Here is a 20,827-nt window from a genome sequence, read left to right as displayed (position 1 = left end):
CTCAAAGCTCGGCGGGTTCATTCAGCGCTCTTGCAGAACGCCGTAAAAATAGTCCCGTCGTTTACGAGGAAACTAAATCACACAAACTGGCGGCGGTCCCGGGCGAGGGCGATGATGTCATCGGGCATAAACATCAAGCGGGGAGAGTTTGCAATCAACGTCGGGCAAATTAAGCCACGCATCCGTTCAAATTAAGTCAAACGACATCAGCGAGAGTCAACGATTGCTGTCGGTTGATTTGCAAATGCCGCTCGGGGAATAACAAAAAATTTTTTTAAAGGCTTCAGAGCTCAACCTCAGTTCTGAGTCTTTCCACCCCCGCCCCCCAAAAAAAAGCAAGTCATCAGAAGAAAGTAGAACCTTGGCACAGGTTGAGATTTTGAGGTCAGAATGCCAACGGGAGTTTGCGCGTGCTTGGCATGGCAACTCAGCAGACCATCTAACAACTTCCAACACGTCCGCCCCCCCACGCCCCCCCCGACTACCTTCTCACAAAAACTCCACGAGGTCAGGCCTACCAACATGAAATGACATTTGATTATTTGATTCAATTCAGAAGTAGATTCTTGTTTTTTTTTTTCAAATCATCTGTCAAATTAGAAGCCCCGCTTCAGCACTCGCGGCACACGGTGGACAGTTTCGATTCCTTTCTGTGACACTTCCAGTCTCTCTGGAAATGGAATTAAGTCCAGAACCAAAGTATCTGCACTTCTTTACTTCCCACCTTGCGCAACAGTTGAAATGCAAATGAGCTATTGGAGAAAAGTAAAAAGGACAAAAGGGTCTCCAGTGCCCCCCCCCACCCCACATGTGCGACATCACAGAACAAACGGTTCTCGTCTTACCTTCTTCCTCTACAACTCTGCCGCGTCCTCCGCCTCGTTTCTACTAGTTTATCTCCTGTCCAAGCAAAGTCACTTTGAGTCGCCGCTCCTTTTGGCAAATTTGTCGGACTGGCCGCCTTCCTCCCCGTCTGCACGCTCTCTTGTGCCACATGGAAGCTGGCGTTGCTTATCTGGGGAGCCAATCGGAGCTGAGTGCCAATTGTCCCGCTTGACGGCCTCCCCCCCTCACGCCTCCCCCCCTGCTAATGCAGGCATTTGGAGAACTCAGAGGGAGGGAAGGACTGAGGAGGAGCAGGGAGGGGCGGAAGATGGTAATTGACAGCAGAATAGAGATTGAGGGAGGGGGGCGAGTTTTGAAATCAGGCCTGATTTTTTTCACCCTGAAGTTTGATGACTTTTCCTAAAGTGACCCAAAATACACAAACCGGTCACGGGTATAAAGTCCTTTTTACTCTTTGGCTTGTTGTTGTGCGACTCCATTTTTTTTTTTTGTTCCACGAACCACCACGTTGGAAACAGGCGTAATGGTTTTAAAGTGCTCGATAAAATCCACTTGGGTTGAGCCGAGTTGAGTTTGCCCGTCCCCGTGGCTGTTCGGGCTTTGGCTACAAAGGCAACAAAAGTGTGACTTCGGCGTCCTGCTTTATCGCAGCTCAAGGCGAGGAAATTGTTCGGTCGGCGTTGCGGTTGCGTCCCTCGGTGTGCGGCCGGCTTTAATGAATCCTGCGGAGGAATTCATGAGCATAAAAGACGAAGCTTCCTATGTTACCGCATCCGTGGCCAGTCAGGGGAGCAGCAATTAGTTTTCCAAAGTGCTCGAAAAAAAATGTTGAAAAATGAGGCGATGATGACAAATGGCGACGGTAGTGGGAGAGGGGGGCGGGATTGGGCGGCGGTCACGGAGATGTGATCCGTGTTTGGGGGAGAAGGCGATGGGGGTCTCGCAGAGGCAATCGCGGAATGAACGGCGCCGCCAGAGAGCGGGCGACGCCGCATTCCTTCTCGGGAGAATCATATCGGAGAGGCGATGGAGCGTGTTGGAAGTGAAATGAGAATATATTAGAGGGGAACGGGCGGCTGCGTGCACGCCTTCTTGCTTTTCATTACACACTCGCGAGTGTTTAAATATTGGATTTACTAAAGTGATGGAAAATTCCACTTGCTACACAAGAGAAACACACACACACACACACACACACACACACACACACTGAAAACTGTGGAGGCAGATGGGGAAAACTTAACTGTTTTTTCCTGGTTCAACATATCGTTTTTTCTTCACCTGAAACCCCGCCCCCTCCCTCACTCCTCCCACCAGCCTTTCCTCCGTTATTCCAACTTTTGGTGTTTTTTTTTTTTTTTTTTTTTAATGCTGAAAAAGGTCATCAAATTTCAGAAAACTAGTGCAATCAAATCACATTAAACCGAATGTAATTCGGCCCTGAACCATTTTAATGAGATAAGATTAAACTGAAAGGTGCCGCCATGTTCTTTTGAAAAATAAACGATGACACACAACGTGAAATCGATTTGAATTGAAAGGTCGCAACCAATTAATAAAAATAAGAAAAAAACCTGAAAAATTAATGTAATTAGCTCCAGAGCTAGTTTTATTTCTTAATTGAATTAACTAAATGGAAAGGTCCTGATCCAATTAAAAAAAAAGGAAAATTATATTCCATGAGATTTAATGAACATGACTGATTAAAAATAAATGAATTGACAAGACTTTTTTTTTTAATCAAGTGAAAAATTGCACAAACTTGCTTTGAATTGGAATTAACAGGTTGCAAGCTTTCTTTTGTTTTGAAATTCACAGTTACATTCATTTGAGTTAGCGCCTGATCTACTTTTCTGTCACATTTTTCAGCTCACTTTTTTCAGAAACTGGATTGTAACACATAACAAAATTAAATGAAGTTCCTTTAAAGGGACCATACCCTCTTGAGAAAAAAATGGTCATAAAATTCCGTTCAAGTAAATGATCCATTCTTTTATTTTGAAATTGATAAATTGTAAAACTGTCAAGCGCCATGCATTTTGTTGAATTAAAAGGTCCTGATCCAATGGAAACAACTTTTGAAAAAAAAATTGAATAAAATCACAACTGAATGAGCTCCTTTTTTTGTCAACGTCAATACGTTTCCCCCCGTTCTTAAATGTCTTTTTCCTCGTGTGGCGGCTCATTCTTCAACCCTCCCGACCTCCCCCCCACCCCCACCCCATCATCTTTGTCCGTGCTCAGTACCCGAGTCAATCTGTCAGCGGGTGCCTGAGCAGCCTCCCCACTCCCACGGAAGAAAAGGCACAAAATAGCAGCTTCCATCACAGTGGCAGAGCTGGATAATAATTGGCAGAACAAATTGAAGCTAAAAGGCTTATGGAACCGCTTTGAAAGTCTGTTTTACTGGAGGGGGAACTCGGGGACAGGGGTGGGGCGTGGTGGGGGGGGTGGGGGTATGTGGAAAACAAGGCCCTGAGGGTCCGTCGCACAAAGGCGCAGCACCGGCGTCGAAAAAGATTGGCTACAGTGGCGTGGCGCAAACTCGTGGACTTTGGTTTGGGGCTAATATGCGAGATGTCGAACGGACACGCTACTTTCACGCCTGGTGTCTTGTTCGCCTCCCCCTTAAAGCTTCCTTCAAGGCCTCTGCATGTTGGGTCAGCTCGCCGTAAATCCACCGCCTCCTCGGGTCCCTCGTGAAAGCTAATTTTACGCTCAATACTCTTAAAGCGGACAAATTGTGGAAAAGGAGCAGCACCAACTCATCCGAACCCCCCCCCACCCCCCTCTAAAAACAAAAAAAAAATCATAGCTTTTCAGTCTGCGAACGTAATGCTAATGCCTTTGTTTGAGCAACAGAGTGAACACAAACAGTATTCATAGTCATGTATTCTTTATCCTCTGTGAAGAACAACTAATAATAGTACCGTACTGATGAACTAAGAGGAGTTAGGATAAAAACTGTTTAATTCTTTTTAAATTGAATTCATTCTGTCATGAATGTACTTTTATTTTGGTGGTGCTAATGTACTTTTCCTCACTAAAATAAACCGAAGCAAAATTGCGGTGTGTTACATGTTATTAAGAAACATGATAACTCCTAAACGCCCCGGCCCCGCATCATGTGCCTGTTTTAAACAGCGCAGGCTCTGAAGTCTGCAAAAACTGGACTCTGCAAACTTTGGGGAAAAAAAGAGAATGTGCGAAGCGCTCTTTGTTCAAAAGAGTTAAAAGTATAGCACAAAAGCAGACAATTGTATCTTTTTCAAGGAGTGAGGCAAGCCCTTGCTACCATGCTAGGCTAATGAGCTCACGAGGGACGCTTAGCGAGTAGAGAGTGGTTTTGGTTGCCGTGTTTGATGAATAAAAAGGTGCAGGATAACAAGCGACGCTCCGGGAAGCTGCGGCGTGTTCGCGCAAAATAGCGACTGAGGCTTTTCTTTTTTTGGGGGGGGGTGGTAACTTAGTTTTCATCTTCAAGATAGCGTTTACACTAGCCTGACAGGCGTTTTGACTGGGAAAGTATCTTCGGATCTTGAACACAAACAGATCATTTTATGTGGTTGTCTGTACCATTTCCTGTGGTGTTCCTCAAAGGTCCATCTTAAGGCCCATTTGGAATTCTTCCTCGAAGCAAATTTGAAGGGATCTCATGTCGCTTGTATGCAGACGATTCTTTGTCGCCGCTTCAAAAATGAAGCAGTCACTTTCAGAGACCTCAATCGCCAGGCTCCTCCATACTTGGTAGATCTCATTGCTCATTTTGGGCGTTTGGCGGGGCACCTCCAAATATTAGAAAACCTTTTGGGTCGGAAGCAAACAACCTGAACCTCACTTAGCGAGCCCACGTAGCACTCGGCTTGTGTCGCCGCCAACGCCATGAAGAGCCCAGCGCGTGAAAGAAGGTTACGCTGGGGAGGAACTAAAGCCTCCGTGTCATCTCAGATAAGAAGCTGAGCTCTCGGCCCCTGCTGCCCCACGTTAAAAACGTCACGGAGATGTACAAAAGTGTCTTCGCTAAATCGCAGTGGTGGGAAGTAACCAAGTTAGTTTTTTTTTTTTTTTTTTTTTTTTTTTAGGTGTATTCATTTCGTGGTGACTCCCTACATTTGAAAACTTTCTACTCCTTATTTGGCCCAAATAGGCTTTTTAGTTTTTTTCAACCTCCCAGTAAGAAGACATGACGGAAAAAAGACGTAAATAGAATTTTTTTTTTTTTTTTTGCAAGAATACATTCAGCTATGTCAGCACAGTATTTTGGTTATTACTGTATTTTTTTCTTTCTTTTAACGCAAGTATCAGTACTTCAGCGTGAGCGTTTTCGCCACCTCTGCTGATCGGGGCGAAAAGGAATTCAAATGCGGGAAAGTGTCCTTGTTGTTGTTGTTCTGGTGCGAGGCAGCAGTGGGCCAAAGCGGCAACCTTTTCAGAAATTGGGTGGCTCGAAACTTTAATTGTGAGACATCGCAGTTGGCACAAGGTCAAGAGAGTGAACCGTGACATTAAGTGGTGTCATGTGACTTCCTGCTGGCCGGCTTGGCCTCCGACAAGCTGTTTCTTTCGGGGGGAACCTTCTCCATGTGACCTTTTCGTCGTGCGTGTGTGCGTGGCGGGGTATTGACTTTCACTCCGCCACGTTAAGCTTCCATCGGCTACGATGGGAAGGGGGAAGAAGAGCGGCGGGCGCCGGGGGATGAAAGGCTCTCAGGGTCGTTTGATGTCGTACGTCGACGGGGATGAGCCGACGGGAGCCGAGGTGACGCGGGGCCTCGGAGCGGCGCGACCGCGGACCCTTCTGATATTTTGCCTCATATCCCCCCCCGCCTCCCCGAATGTCGTCATCCCCCGCCCTCCGCCACTCCTGTTCTCAGTGACCCTGGCTTGCGCCACTACATCTGAGTGAGCAAAGTGACTTTTGAAGTGGCTGCCTCGCTACGTGTTGCGACTGATGCAAGGCAAACACAGCGAGCGGCTCCATTATGGATGCGGCTTCAATATTTATTAACCTGCAACTCAACACATGAGTGCCTTCACTCACGCTGACAAGTGAGGTTGCGCCGGTGGTGGCGGTGGCGGGATTACAGCACCCCACCATGAAGATGTCATTCAAACGCTCAAGGATTATTGTCTTTTTCGAGACGATCACTCATGCGGTGTCCGTCAATCCATGACGACTGTTTTTTTTTTTGTTTTTTTTGGAATACGAAGAAATGAAGAAGCCAAACAAATAAGCATAAGGCGCCATGCTCCGCCCAGGGCGTGGACAAAAACACTTGGCAATTGATCGCTCGTTTAGGCCTGCTTACACTTGGGGCTCATTTGGGCGAATCCCCTCGTAGGAGTGCGTCAACGTACAGGCTCTGGAATTTGCGAAAAATGTCTGCTACAAATCAAAATGGCCGACCTCCCAGTAAATATTCATCGTGGGTCCTTGAGACTTTTTCCATGCATCCTTTTATGATATTCATGTGTCCCCAATTTTATGCCCACCGGTTGATCTTGGGTCAAGGACTCTATTTTTCAAAGTCTGGGATTGTGCTCTGAACCGCTAAAATTCTTCAAGAGGGGTATATTTGACAAAGTTGGGGCGTTCTGCGGCATGTTAAGGTCTCCCCAAAGTGCATTTTCAGTTGCCATCAGGCTGGCATGAAGGTTGAGAGTTGCGTCTGGCACTCCAGTCTCACGTGGAATATCTGGAACATGCCACGCAGCAAGCGTCCATTTACTAAATAAATAAGCAGGGCGTTGTGAGAGTACTAACTCCAATCGTCCTGCTCGCCACCCTCCCCCAGGGAACGGAATGCGACATCCACCCTTGAATGTACTCACTATCTTGGGTTCCCGGCACGGTCCCTGGCGCGGGGGTCAGCAGGTCGGGCCCCGAGTCACTCGGCAGAGTCAATTGAACGCCAATTTAGAAGCTGGCGCGCATGCTTCATTACATGTTTGGCATGCAAGGCGAGGGGCTCGGTTGGGAGGGGGCGAGGGGGGGGGGGGTCTTTACCTGAAACACAGCAGATTAATGTCCCCCTGCGTCGCTTTGTGTACGTTTGGACTAGTCTTGAGCCGGTGATCACAGGAGGAAAAATTGTTCCGCGGGGTTTTGAACGGTGACACCGTCTGACTGTCGGCGCCGCTCCGCCCCACCGGCTTCAAACAAACCTTATCGGACTGCTTCCTTGAAAGGGGCTTTTGAACCTTTTAGTTTACGCTTCGTTCACTCGACAAGCGCGTGTAAGGTGTTCCCGGCAAATTGAACCTGCGCCAACGATTATCCTCGTAACACACAAACAGCCGCCATCAAATGATGCACCGCCCATTTTATGCGGAACCATAAACAAGCCGTCTGATATTAACACGCGGATGATTAATCCTTTAAAATGTATTTTTATTTGCAACTGTACGCCGCAGGTACCCGTCTCGCGCCCGTCTCGAGTCACCCTCCGACCTCGTCCGGCTCGCATTCCCTCAAAAGAGCATCAAATAGCCGCAGCTCATTCCGAATGCTCCAGCTCGCGCTCTGACCGGAACAGAGATCTCGAGGTCCCCGCATTCAAGTCGACCCGGGCATCCACCGCGTTCAAACATTCCAGGTGCATAAACAATCCAAGGAAGGGGGGGAGCATCCGTCACTCAAAAGAGTCCCAACTCAACAAAGTCTTTATTTGTACAAAAACACGAGCTGGACGGTCAGAAGTTCTCTGACTGGAGTCTGACCCTGATGGGCTGTTGTTTGGCAGGAAGGAAGCGTGAAGGTCTTTTGACCTCAATTCCGCCATGATGACTGATCCGCAGCCACAGGAAATTACTTTTGGGCACTAGGGCCATTCGAGTTGGTGTTATTTATTGAGTTAGTTAGTCAGGTATTTAACTCACGAACGGATTCTTTCGGCAGCCGTTCAATATGCATCCCCGCGTGACGCTGAACAACAAAAAAAAGGTCGTGAACCCTTTTTACAAAAGTGGGCAGCGTTGCCAAATTAGCGATTTAGTGTTGTTGTTAGCAAATTTTTCTGATCCGCATAGTGAATGTTTTTCAAAAAAGCGATTAACTCAAAGAAGAAGCACTTATCTTCACATTATCTGTGAAAGAAAAAAAAATTATATTTTCGAAGTTGACGTAGGTTAAAATTGAAGTGAAGACCCATTGACCCTTTCCTTGTCAACTCACGTGACACCTCGGTCGCATACGTGAGCGTCAAAGTCACGGCAATCCGATTACAGTCGAAGGATTCATTCATTCCCCCCACCCCCGCGTAAAAAGCGTCAGAAAATCAGGACAAAAGTCGCGGCTGACCTTCCGACCGATCGCCGAGCTGACTCTGTGCCGATGTGACACTTCTGGGGCTAACGTTGGAGAGAATTACCCTTGTGACTCATCTGGCGGCATAATGTGACACCGTAACTGTCGCAGAAGTGACACCCCCTCACGTTTTTTAACAAATTCGATTCAGGTGAGGGAGGTGCAGAAAGTCAGCGCGGATATGTAATCTTAGGGTGTCGGCAGGAGTGTTTTCAAGACGGAAAGATCAGCGGGGGCTGTTTTAGATCGGATTTTAGTATTTCAGTCATTACAAAAAAATCATGAGAGTGACCTAAGCGGGAAAAAAAAAAGATTGGAAAAAAATAACACAAAAATAAGTTTAACAATTAATTAATGAATTATTTAAATTTTTAAAATAATTCTCAATTTTTTTATTTTTTTTTTAACGAATACATTAGTGGCAAATTTGCGCTCATACAATTTCACGTCACAAATTCGCATTATGTCATAAGGAATTTTGTTATAAATCGAGTGCCCGCTCGTATGACCTTACGAGCTGTCCTAGCTGGCAAAAAAAGTTTCAAAGTCGAATCCCGGAGAGCCTGTGGGTCGTATTTCGTAAAGCTCTCCCCCCCTGAACCCTTCCATGCCTGCAGGTATAGGTAAGCACACCGCTTGCTACGTTCGAGCACACGATGCGCGGCTAATATGCAGCTGTCTGACCCCATTAGCTTTAGCGTTAACGTTCCCCGCCGAGCCCCTCTGCTCCATCAGAAGGAATTTCTGCTCCGCTGCACACCGGCCCGCGTTGACGCTGCTTGACGGCGGGAAAGTGAGAATGCGGATTGGATCTGAGAGCGGATGAAGCTCATGTGCCAGACTCCCCTTGGCAGGAGCAAGACTGCAGTGCTGACTCGCTTACGCTTCTAACGAGTTTGCTTTGTACACACAAGACGATGGAGGTATCCATCTTACATCGATCTTGCTTTTAGTAGTACATAAAAAAAATCGCGTTTTAGCTGGGGGCGGATAGAGAACATATTGACTGTAATTTTTTAGGAAAAGCGAACTGTTGTTGCTAATTTTTTCCACTGGAGGGCGCAGTGACAACTACTTTGATCGCCTTCCCGGGTCAATGGGGCGTCACTTTCAAGATTTTTTTTTTTCCAGTCAGAAGTCGAACTTCCTGTGAAGCGGAACAAAAGGCAAACAAACAAAGCAGCCGGCCGGGGTGGAGGCTCGGCGGTGTTGGAGGTGATTGGATATTTTCTCATTCATTACCTTAGCTATAATCGGCGGCGGCCTCTGAGAGCAATAAGCAATTATGCCGTGTTTATCCCCGCGACTCCGACAGAACTAATCTGCTCTCAACAGCCAGCGCCGGAAATAATGAAATTAATTACGACAATGAATGCGACTGGCGGAGAACGCTAGAAACGTAATTAGCCGTATTGCTGCTTCCCCCCTCCACCCCCAACCCCCTAGTCGGTCGGGATAAATGTTACGCTACCTTTTCATTCTTCATCATAACAAGAGGAATAGTCCTGATTTGGGCTCATCATGATCTTCGTCAGCCCGCTCAATCAAATCACAGACCGCAGTGACCTCGCAGGAGGCAGCAGGACCAAGGAAGGAGCTCTTCGAATTTAAAGCCGAATAATTTCATAATTGCGCATTAAAACTCTCTGAGTCACAGCTTTGAAAACTATGATTAAAAACAACCTTGAATATTTGAGAAAAAAAAACCACTTTAAGCGATCAGAGCAGGAGATGATTAGCAAAAATAAATGGAAAAAATTGGTCAATCATGAGGCGACGGACCAAAAAGTCTGAAACTGCTCGCTTAGAGCTTAATGCGGCAATTTTCCAAAACCGATCGAAAGAATCGAAAAAAAATGGTAGCCTCCCGTGGTCAGTTTCAACTAGCCGCGTGAGATTTGGTAGGCATAGTGTATGTACCATGAGTAGACCCACAAAAAAAAATCTCATGTTTTGAGGACACAGAAAGGAGGCCGTATTGGTTCTAAGTGGGGCCAATTGGACAATTTCCAGGAGTCATCGAAAAGCCAGTGTGTCTTCGCAGCAGGAAATTTGGTCAACACAAAAAAAGCCTCAAGAAGCCTTATCTTAAAAGCCACAAGAAGTTGACCATTTTGTTTGGAAGCAACCCAATTTGGCCTTTTCCATGGATCCTTGAAAATGAATCGATTTTGTCCTATTGCTACCAAATTTCTATCACATTGACTCCACCGATTTTGTAATGCTAAATCGCCAAATCATTGCGTTCTCCCGAAATCTGCTTCTCAGCTCAGACGAGCTTCCGGTTTGAGGGGTTGTACCGCCACCTGTTTCTTTGACACACACTTGTTAGCCTGCCGATGCGCCTCCGTGTGGACAAATGTAATGAATCATTCAACAAAACTGATGCGCAACGCCCGACAGCTGCAATATGAGACGCCAAAGCCGTAATAGGAGTCACGCTGCGCCTCTGCCTCCAGTGCTGTACATTAAGTTCAATAGGCAGTCGGCATGTACAACATGACTGCCTTCAGTGTACCCACTTCCTGCTCCAGTTTCAGAGCCGCGGGGGGTGGCGGGGTTAAAAGGGGGGGGGCAGATCTTCCTTTCAGGGCTGAACAATTTTCACATGGACACGGACACTTGCCCCACTACTCCAGACACAAACGTCTTTTTGTCTTGAGATGATTTTCATACACTAAGTGATTGTTCCGGAATCTTCTTATTAAATTCAAAGTCACCCGAGGCTAACCCCCCCCCCCCCCCACCTCCTCCTCCTCCCAGCCCGGGGCCTCTCCCAGGCATCAAAACAGGTACTGTAAAAGTGTGAAAAGCAGCACATGAATTGAACAAGTGTGCAGCATGCGCCGCTATCATGTAATTACGTTTAATGGAGATTTTTTTGAATAAGTCGGGAGCCAGTCAGGCTTCTTGAACGCGTTTTCCATTAAAGACTCAAATTGCTCCAAAGCCGCCTAGGTCGTTTGTGTGTGCATCAAAAAAAAAAAAAAAAAAGAAGAAAAATTGGTGCAGCGGCGTACACTCTCAGGTGCAAAAACGTTGCGCTTTTGTTCGCCCTCTTTATGTCTACCCTGCGCTCCAATTGATCTGCAATCCCCAAGACAGCTTTGCAATCGATTTACACACGCACAAGCATTTTGACCGTCAGCGTCCACGTGAATCCTGAACTTCTTCGAATGACACATCTTAAATGTTGCTCCACTTGATTCCGTGTCAGCGGTCACATGCTCACAATTTGATTGTGATGTATTTCAGGGTATCGGCAGTGCTCGAAAAGCCACATTTAAGACTTTTTAAGACCCTTTTAAGACCACGTTGATCACAATTTATACCTCTCCCTTGCCCAAATATGACCAAAAAGGGACTGAGTGATATGGGTTGAGTTTTGTGCCATTCCGATTTACACACAGCTTCTATTTTTTTTTTTTGTTTTTTATTAATCTGCTGGTGCGGAAAAAAAACCCAAACAATGATAACACCAGCTCAGTAATAATCATACTAATACCGCAGTCAGAGCATCTGCCCCATCCATCAAGAGGACTAATAAGCCGCCTCCTTTTTTCTCATCCTCGTCCTCCTGCTCCTCCTCGCTGCGGCGTTTGTGATAAACACACGTTGAGACATGCAGACTCCCACCCGCCGATACAATCGACCCCCTGACAGATTGCCTCACCCCACGTCGGAACTCCCCCCCACACACACCTCTGGGATGAATTACCCACAGCTCCAAGTGCCAACAATTAGCTAAATAGGCCGAGGATTGATCGATGACGAGCTAAGTGGGGGGATCGACTGTCTGTTGAGGTAAATATAAAAGACGTCGTGTTGACGGGGTGTTAAAAAGTCAGTCGGGAAGCTACGACACATCAATGTCTTCATTTCGGATTGTCCTACCCTACCCAATTTGCTAACCGTCCTCTTGCGGCAGCAAAAAGTTCACGCAACCAAAAAACAAATTGGCATTGATTCCACATGAGAGCAACTGAAAACAAAATGAAAATAGGATCATTTCATACAATATGAATGTAGTTATCAAGCTGATAAGCAGATTGAGGACGTTCGCAATCACAACAACAAAACAAACAAACAAAAAAAAAATGTTTCTGGAAAAAAAAATCGGTTCAATGCAATCTCGTCATCGTCAGTGTGACAATGACACTTGGCAGCTGAGGTGCGTAGATGTTGGTTGGCATGGCAGTAAAGATGATTTAACGATCACTTTCATGTCAACTAAGGATAAAAGTACCCCCCCCACCCTTTACCCCAGCTCATTTCCAATCCAGCAGACTTCCACGTGCCTGCACCACAAGCCGCCTCCCCCCCCCGCCACCGAAAACTTCAGAGACATCCCTTTCACATAAATGTCGTAAATCAGAGTGCAGAGCCGAGCCGGGTGGGGGGGGGGCAGGGGGGGAACAGGTGGCAGTCACGTGGATTTGAGCAGCGCAGCCGTTGGAAGAAGATAAATGGAGATGTTAAACGTGGTGCCTGGAATCCCTATGGAGGGATTACGTTTGGATGAGGATAGACATGTCTGAAAAGACGCAGGAAGTCTGCCATTTTGGTTCAAATCAAGCCTTTTAAGGGTCATTTGGCGTCATCGTCTCCACAACTTTCTCAGCCGCAACGTGAGCTGCCGTTTATTGTCAGCAGGTGGACTCTTCAGTTCCTTGCAGAAAAATAACCCAATGCACCGTTGTCAACGTGAAACATGACATCTCGTGTCATGTTTTCCTGCCATTCAGCCCCTCGGAAGCGATTTAAGAAGCGATTTATCTTTACGATGGCACGCCGGCTCAGCGTCCCTGTCTTCTGTCTTCAAGGTGAACTCTATCATGAATAATATGCCGAATATTCAGAAAAAAAACATGGCATACATTACGCAAGCAATTTATTCAACCATCATGTTCGAGTCTTCACAGTGTCCCATGGGTAAACAACATAAGGCCTCGCTCCTAAATGTCCCACTTCTGACACCATTTTGTCAGTAACACAAAGTCAAAACTCTGTTAGGGTCAAAATTGCTATTTGAATAATATCTAGGTAACCAGGATAGGCTTAAAGATGATTTAATATTCTGGCAAGAAGGAACACCAACCATACAACAAAAGCAGCATAGACGCGTCTATCCCAACACGAAAAATAAGATGTGCAAGGTACAGTACCACTTCACTTGCTTGAAGTCCGGTGATTTAAGTCAAGTTTAGGCTGCAACATAAATTATATTTCCTTTCAAATTTGTCAAAGGGCATCTCTGAGAAACACGTCGAGCACCAAAAGGATGGGCCCTTAGACTTGACCCCTGAGGAACACCGCAGGAAAGGGGTACAGACTGCCAACAACCACAAAAAAATGATGTATTTCAGTTAGGGGGGTGGGTAATATTCAATTTTGTAAACTTTTGGTTTATTCATATTTATTACGATTCACTCCCATGGAAATTTTCCAACTTTGAAAATTGGCGTCATTTTGCAACCTTTGTCAAGTGTGATGATTTAAGAGTCCTGTCAGGCTTCCTCCGGAGCGCCATGTTTATGATATGAGGCGACAGAGGAACTGAAGCCGAAGCGATTGCATCTCAATTGGCTCTGGGAGCAAGTGAATAATCGAAAGCCATGCTGAGTTTTCCAGGTGACGTCGATCGGATATGTGAGTCGGTTGAATCCGAACGTTTGCAGACTGCCGGCGTTGGGCCTCCATGCTTCAGTAGGCGTTCATGCTCCTTAAATAGGCTGATGGGTCAAACACTCGCCTAGCGGACCTGCGGGCATGGAGGCCAATTACGCGTGTTCTGCTCTGCACAAACACCTCCGTGTGTCTGCAAGGAGAAGCGCCGGCCTCTTCTTTAAACAGGGGAAATGTGTTTGCTGTGTGGAAGGTGTGGGAGGACAGATTTGTCTATCTTTCTTTCTTTTTTTCTTCCCCTGCCGCTCTCCTCATCAGTCTCATCCACTCTGACAAGCTTCCCAGCGAGTCTATTCAGAGGGCTTTCTGCATGGGCTCCGTAGAACACGTGGAAAATCAATGAGGTTTAGATAAGTTGGCTATCAATCCTGACATCTTCTCTTCATCTTCTCCTCCGCTCCGCAACAGAACAAACACACGCCTGCCAGACATTCTACTTTGTCTTGCCGCTTGTACGCATCACATCAGAGCGTGTCGACAAAGAGGTGGGGGGGGGGGTTACGCCATCCGCGTTGGGAAGGCGAATTGTGGGTAATTCTGCAGGCCGCCCCCTGGCTGAGATCCGAAATGTTTTTTGAAAGATTTTTCCTCGCTCTTGTTTTGTGCTCCCCTTTCACAATGGCCATCAAAACCTGAATTTTACCGGCATGCTGTGCCGAGACTATTGGTTTGAACTCATTAAAATAAATTAAAATACCCTAAAAAAAATCTAATTGTGATTGAATTCCTGTGCTAACAATCCATACAAGACTTGGCCATTCCCCAACATAGAAAGCTTGTCTCTCACTTATAGTTCCTAGTGAGTAATGTACAACCTTCCTATTAGAAAGGGCTTGGCGGACATCTTGTAACATGTTCCGTTGTTTCAATGTGCTTTGCCGCAATCTTTTGGCATGTTGACGCAAGGAACTACTGTATGTTGAAGTTAGTTGAGGAGGTTCATTTGGACAAAGTCATGCTTTGCTCACATCTTGTGGCATCGTGAGGCAAGCCACCCCTGCAAATTTGGTGGCTTCCAATTTCATATCAGAAGCCGGAGTTTAGACCAGTTTGACATCTGACAGAGACTTTGCGTTGAGAGCGATTGTTGCTACCCAAGAAGCTTTTGTTTTCACGTGGGGAAACTTCGAATAACCGTTCGAACCTCTGATTGGCCAATTTCTTCTCGTCAGCCCCTCCCATCAGGTTACCGCTGCTGTGTCCCAACTATTTACTCCCACACCCATGAGTTTGCCTGGAGCAGTTTCCCTTCTGTCAAGTGTGCCAAGCTGTCATTGTGTTCATTGAGTTCATCTTCTAGTGTCGCGGTCGCAGAAGGAGGGCGGACCCCAAGTGCCAGCTCCTTCCTGGCAGACAGTGAAAGAAGCTCTCTGTTTTCACAAAGAAAAAAACACTCAGGAGGTCAGCACCAGCGGGAAGGAATGACATACCAGGAGGAACACAATGCTCCCAAAAACGGCGATAATAGGCTTAGGGGGTGTTCCATCTGCTCGTCGCCTCAGGTTCGCGACCTGGGTGATGTTTTTTGGACTCTCACTCTCTCTTTTATCCTGCATACGGAGTCCATTTGAAAACATCTCGCCAAGCTTCAATCGCTGACCTCTAAGTAAGTCCCTTGTTGTTTCCTTGCTGAAGTTCGGGTGTGAAATAAGCAGAAATAAGCCTGAACGGACACCGGGATGAACACAAAGACGGCAAATGAGACCGGGTGAAACCACTGAATCCTTGAGGAAAATCTCAGGTCTTGCTCAGGTGGTAGAGTCGTCGTCTTCTTAACCCAAACCTACAAATATCTTGTTGCACTGTCCAAATGACTACTTTCCTATTGGCCTATTAGGGTTTTGTCACCATATTGTGTAAAACGTTTGGGAAGCAAACATGTCCCAACATGACAGTGACACCAAACCCTTGGGAGGGTTCCTTGTCGCCAGATGTCGCCATATGCTGCCGACCGGTCCCGCACGCCTTGTGGCCGATTGACTGGGTGCGGAGGCTAAACCGCTGCAAAACGCAAAGCTATTATCTGATTTGCTGAGGTGGGATAAACTCGTCAAGTGGGATCTAATCACGCCGCTGGCACTCTCGGGTTGTTTCTCGCAGCAGCGGTCAAGAAAGGAGCGCTAGTCCCCCCCGAAATGTCACGGCTCGCCTTTTTGTCTCAACTTCCTCATCCCTGCCATGCTCTGGTCTGCTCAGCTGCGTTTCCCTCATGACCCCCCATGCGATGCCCTCAAGGTGCCGAGCGTGTCGACACGAATCGCGGCGCGAGAGCGGCAAACACAAACAGAGCGCCCGCCGAGCGCCACTCGCGTCTCGGTTTGTTTGTGTGCATGAAATTGGGATTGCGGTAGTATAGGCTTCCACTTCGCTCGCTGATAAAGTCTTACCGTGAAGGAGGCGGGTGTTTATTTCTGTGCTTTCCTGCCGTGCAAACCTGAAATCTCCCCGGCGCAGATCACAAAGCGCAGCGGTCTTCTTTAGCTTATTCTTTCTGCTGCTCATTGCTCCGAGAGAATTCACCATTAACCTTCCCGTCAGGAGAGGGGGGAGGCAATCTTGTAACTTTTTCAAAGGTGACAATGCTGGGTGTGTTACAGGATTTCACGCCCAACTACTTTTTAGAAGTTCCATCCAATTTTGCCGACTGTCATGGGGCATTGCATTTTGGCGCAGCTAAATGATGATTTTTTTTTTTTTATTTACTTAAGATTATGCATACTCTATTTCTGTATAAGGTTTTTCTATGGCAGCTTCATCCTCCACCCATCGGACATTCTAATTTGGACTGGTGACATTTTCGACTCTGTTCGGCTCGGTGGCGCGAGCTGCGGCATTTGCTAATGACCATGTTTACTGATTTATGGGGGAGTGCTGAAAAACTCACAGAGTAGGAGTAGTCGTAGGATGACTGAAATTTCTCTCGACCCATTTTCTCTTTTGATCCTTGCTGTCATCTTTAAGGAACTATGTTGAATCGAGTTGAGGAGCTTCACTTGTACAAAAATGGTGCTTTGCTGCCATCTTGTGGCCTCTATAGGCAATTATTATGTAAACCTTTTGGGAGGGTACCACATAAAGACAGCAAAGCGCTACTTTTTTACGAGAATGGGTTATGGCCTGATTAAATGAAGCTCCTCCTCTTGGTTCAACATAGTTCTGATTTTGGGCAAAATGCGGGGAACACCCTGTAGTGGTCGCCATTCCATCACCGGACAACATTTAGACCAACATTCACATCTATGGACAATGTTGGGTCTTGTCTACTGTCCTCATTCGTCTCGTCCGTGTTCTTCCTGCAGCATCTCTGCAGTGAATGTTGACAGGTTGTCCTTCGAGGGGTGGAGTCTGATGAAGTCTCTCGACAATGAAAATTTTGTCTGGCTTCTCTTCCATTGCTGTGTTTTCTTTCTATTTGTTGCCTGAGTGTTCAAGGCATGCAGGCGCACGCTCCCGACCCTCGCGCAGGTCACAATTTCCCGCTACTCGGCGTTAATTTAGCTTAATCTACGGGAGAGTCTGAGCAAAAGATGAAGCTGATTGCTCACCAGAGACCTTCATTTATTTTCGGGGGTGGGGGAGTCAATTAGAAAACTTAAATAGGCAAAGTTTTACAAAGTTAGCGTGTTGATTGCACAGGCTTTCTGTTGTTTTGTGACGAGTTTCCTGGGCAGTGTAATCACCTCCCTAATATGCGCAGCCTTTTATCCCGACACTCGCATTAATCAAGTGGTGCCGCTGAGCGAGAGCGGATGATTGCGACAATAAGTGGTGCGTGTCATCCAAACAGCCATTAAGTGTTTGGACACTACACCTTCATTATGGGGCCGACCGGGCCGCCGCGCTGTTTGACGCGAATTCCTCCCTTCCCCGTTGATCATACGCATCCTGGAAATGTCAAGCGGGTCATACAGGGTGTGTCAAAAAAGTCACAAATGACAATTTTGCTCCTTCGGTATGAACCAAACAATCGAACGCCGTGGCTACATGGAGAACCTGCCCTATTTGCGAGTTTGGATTTGGCCAGTCCTGGAACTTTTATGACACACCTCAGAAAAATTAGAATGCGGACATAAAAGCGCCGGCAGCAGAAACATGGCAGATTAAACTCGTCTGTCTGCCTGAAAATTGTCCGGAGAGGGAGACTAACGGCCGTTCCACGGGCTGATGGCAGCCATTCCGTCAGAGAAGATTGAGGAGGCATTGCGGAGATGGTCCACATCGTCCATAAATCATGTTGACAATTGACTTGAAATGCAAGTCTGCCATAAACAGCCGATGTAGGACAACCCCCCCGCCACCCCCCGCCCCTCTTCCTCTAATACCCGCCAGCAGACTCAAATAAAATGACAACCCGATGCATCGTGCGTGACCTGCGATGCAACCTACGCTTTTCAATTAAAGCGATAAAGGGGAATTTTTTTTTCGCCATGTTACATTTTTGTCTGTGTTCCTTCCCAGCGATACGCCGCTTATCTCCGCAAACAGCCCCGTTTTGTTTGACGACTTGATGAGTAAATCTTCTCTTTTTTTCCACACCTGCGCTATCTGACAATATGCCTTTACAAAATGTTTGCCTTTGCAAAGATAATAACGCTCCCCTTTTGATGGAGAGAGCTATTCATCGTTGAACAATACGCCGCTACCTCGGAGTTCCAACAGCAGAAATATTACGCTTGACAGTGAATGCTTGACTATCAGGCCACGGACCAATCGCAACTCAGCGCACATTCGGTACCAGACTGAAGACAAAATCGTTTCGAGAGACTGAAGTTTCATTTGGAAAATCAGGGACAAGCCAAACCACTTGAAGCGCTAAATAACTTGCAACATCCAATCTTTTTCATTTAAAGATTTGGTCTTTTTTTATTTTTTTTTGACTGAAATTGACAAAATTGCCTTTGGGCTCGCATGATAAACGTCATGTGACCAAACCCAGATGAGCCGTGACATTTACAATGCAAGCCCGAGGGCCATAAATGGGTTGGGGGGGTGGGGGGGGGCGGGGTAACCGCCGTATCTGTGTACAAATGATTAAAAGTCAATTTTCCATAATCGGGCCCCTTTTTCATAAAGTTCAGCGTGCCTGTTTTGTCTTAACAGGACAGCGCAGACGCGTTGATGAGTGATGTTTCGCAGCAGCGGGGCATCCGAGCTTCCGGCAGCTCAGCATGTGGCGTTTGTGTGCGGCTTCCGCCAGATGTTGACTCGAGCGCCGCGCAGATGACAAACTTTGACAAATCCGCTATCTAACACACGGCGGGGTTTCACTTTGCTTTGTTTGCACGCGCCGCCCCTGCCTCGCATGTGGCATACCACCCTTCCCGTGCGTCAACGCCAACCACTTCAGAGGCCACAAAAAAGTCCATGCCTCTTTTTCTAATCAAAAATAGTATTCGTAGGTTAGTCAGAACTAAATACACAAATGAACGTAACAAATATTACACAACTTTTGATGATTTCGATTTTCTGCGGGCCAGATTGGGTCTCGACCTGCATTCAAAGCTCAGGACAGCTTCATATTTTAAGAGACGTTCTTTTGACATGTCTCCTCGGCGACTTGAATGGAAGCAGGAAGTGAATCAATCCCAATTAAGTGAGCAGCGGTGGTCCCAGTGTCCCTTTCTGGATGTAATTACTTCATGTAATTGACAGAGCCACCGCGTGCGTCACTGATTGCTTTTTTTTTTCAAGCCAGCCGCGAATCATTCGGCGAGCTTGCAGTCCGTTGCGGCAGCTGCTTCATTCAAATGGAAACTTCCAAATGCGCAGCAGCCTTTGAGGAGTTCGTAGCCACTTGATCAAAATAGAGAAAAAAAAATCAAAAAGATGAAAAACACGGGGCTGTGTACGTTTGGGTCTGTTTGGTGAGGCCAAACACAAAGTATCAAAGCGTCTCGAACCTCACAAAAGCACTTACGTGCCCTTTTCAAACGTCTTTCGAGCACTCCAGACGAACGTTGATGTTATTTTTTTGATTCTTGTGCTGGAGTTGCAACATGAGGCCGGAGGTAAGTTGATCCATCCTCAGCCTTCAAAGCTTCCATACAAAGCTCACAAAAAAAAAAAAAAAAAAACAACCCACCACACCTCTTCATCATCGTTGTGCCCGACAAAGCTCCCCCCCGAGCCTGTTTCATTCGCCATCACCATGACGACGTGCGCGACACCACGCCGCGGTGTACAAAAAAACAAAAGAAGCATCAAAGTAAGCCGACGCAACAGGAGTTTCATGACAGGTGTGCCCACCTACAGTTTGCCGGTTCACCTGTAGCGCTACCTTGACTAATGAGTTTCATTTGTTCTGAAACTCAAATCGTCCTTCCCAATTAAAATGACTGGAAATGCCATTAATGTGTTCCAGCTCACCGAGAAAAACGGCACGGGACAAAATTGTGCTTTACAATTACCAACATAGACGTGGTCGTGACACTTAACACAATCTATCGTCAAATTTTAACATAAAGACAACAACATACAGAATTTGCAAAGTGTCTTTGTGGGAATAAAAAGCCTCTAAGGCAAAAGTTCATCAAACAGCAAAGACGCTTGTGCACCCACTCCGACTCCGAATTTCAAAGCGGTGAGACAAGTCAAGTTGAAGATGTTTTGGATCAAAACATTTTCAACTTCATGATGCATCCTTTCATTTTCAGAATTTTGGAATTGTGAGGCGGACGTGCTAATCATTCTCATTGAAAAGATTCGGAATGGGACCATTTTCGAAACGCCAAACCAGGTCGGATTTTTTTTAGTAGTGAATCTTCTCACCATGTAAACCGGGTCTAAACTACAAAGCTTATTCGCACTTGAGCCTGATCCCAAATAATTAGCGAGCAGAAGAAAAGCTAAATCGTGACGGTCGGTGACGAGTGCGCTGACCCCGCGTGGCTTTATGAAACTCCTTTTTTGTATTCAGCACGGAGCTTCGGGGGAAAGTGTTGATGCAACAACAGCATCTCTGGGCCAAGTGAGTCCGGCACGGTGGGGGGT

The 20,827-nt window shown here is 46.6% G+C and overlaps 1 pseudogene; it reads right to left on the bottom strand.

Annotated features, from left to right (window-relative positions):
* LOC109518819 (cadherin-20-like) overlaps positions 1–20,827 on the bottom strand; it is a 29,794-nt pseudogene that overhangs the window by 8,487 nt on the left and 480 nt on the right.

The sequence above is a fragment of the Hippocampus comes genome, unplaced genomic scaffold, assembly GCF_001891065.2.
Source record: "Hippocampus comes isolate QL1 unplaced genomic scaffold, H_comes_QL1_v1.1 scaffold25, whole genome shotgun sequence".
NCBI lineage: Eukaryota > Metazoa > Chordata > Actinopteri > Syngnathiformes > Syngnathidae > Hippocampus > Hippocampus comes.
The sequence above is the reverse complement of the archived record's forward strand: the minus strand, read 5'-3'. Positions and strand labels throughout refer to the sequence as shown.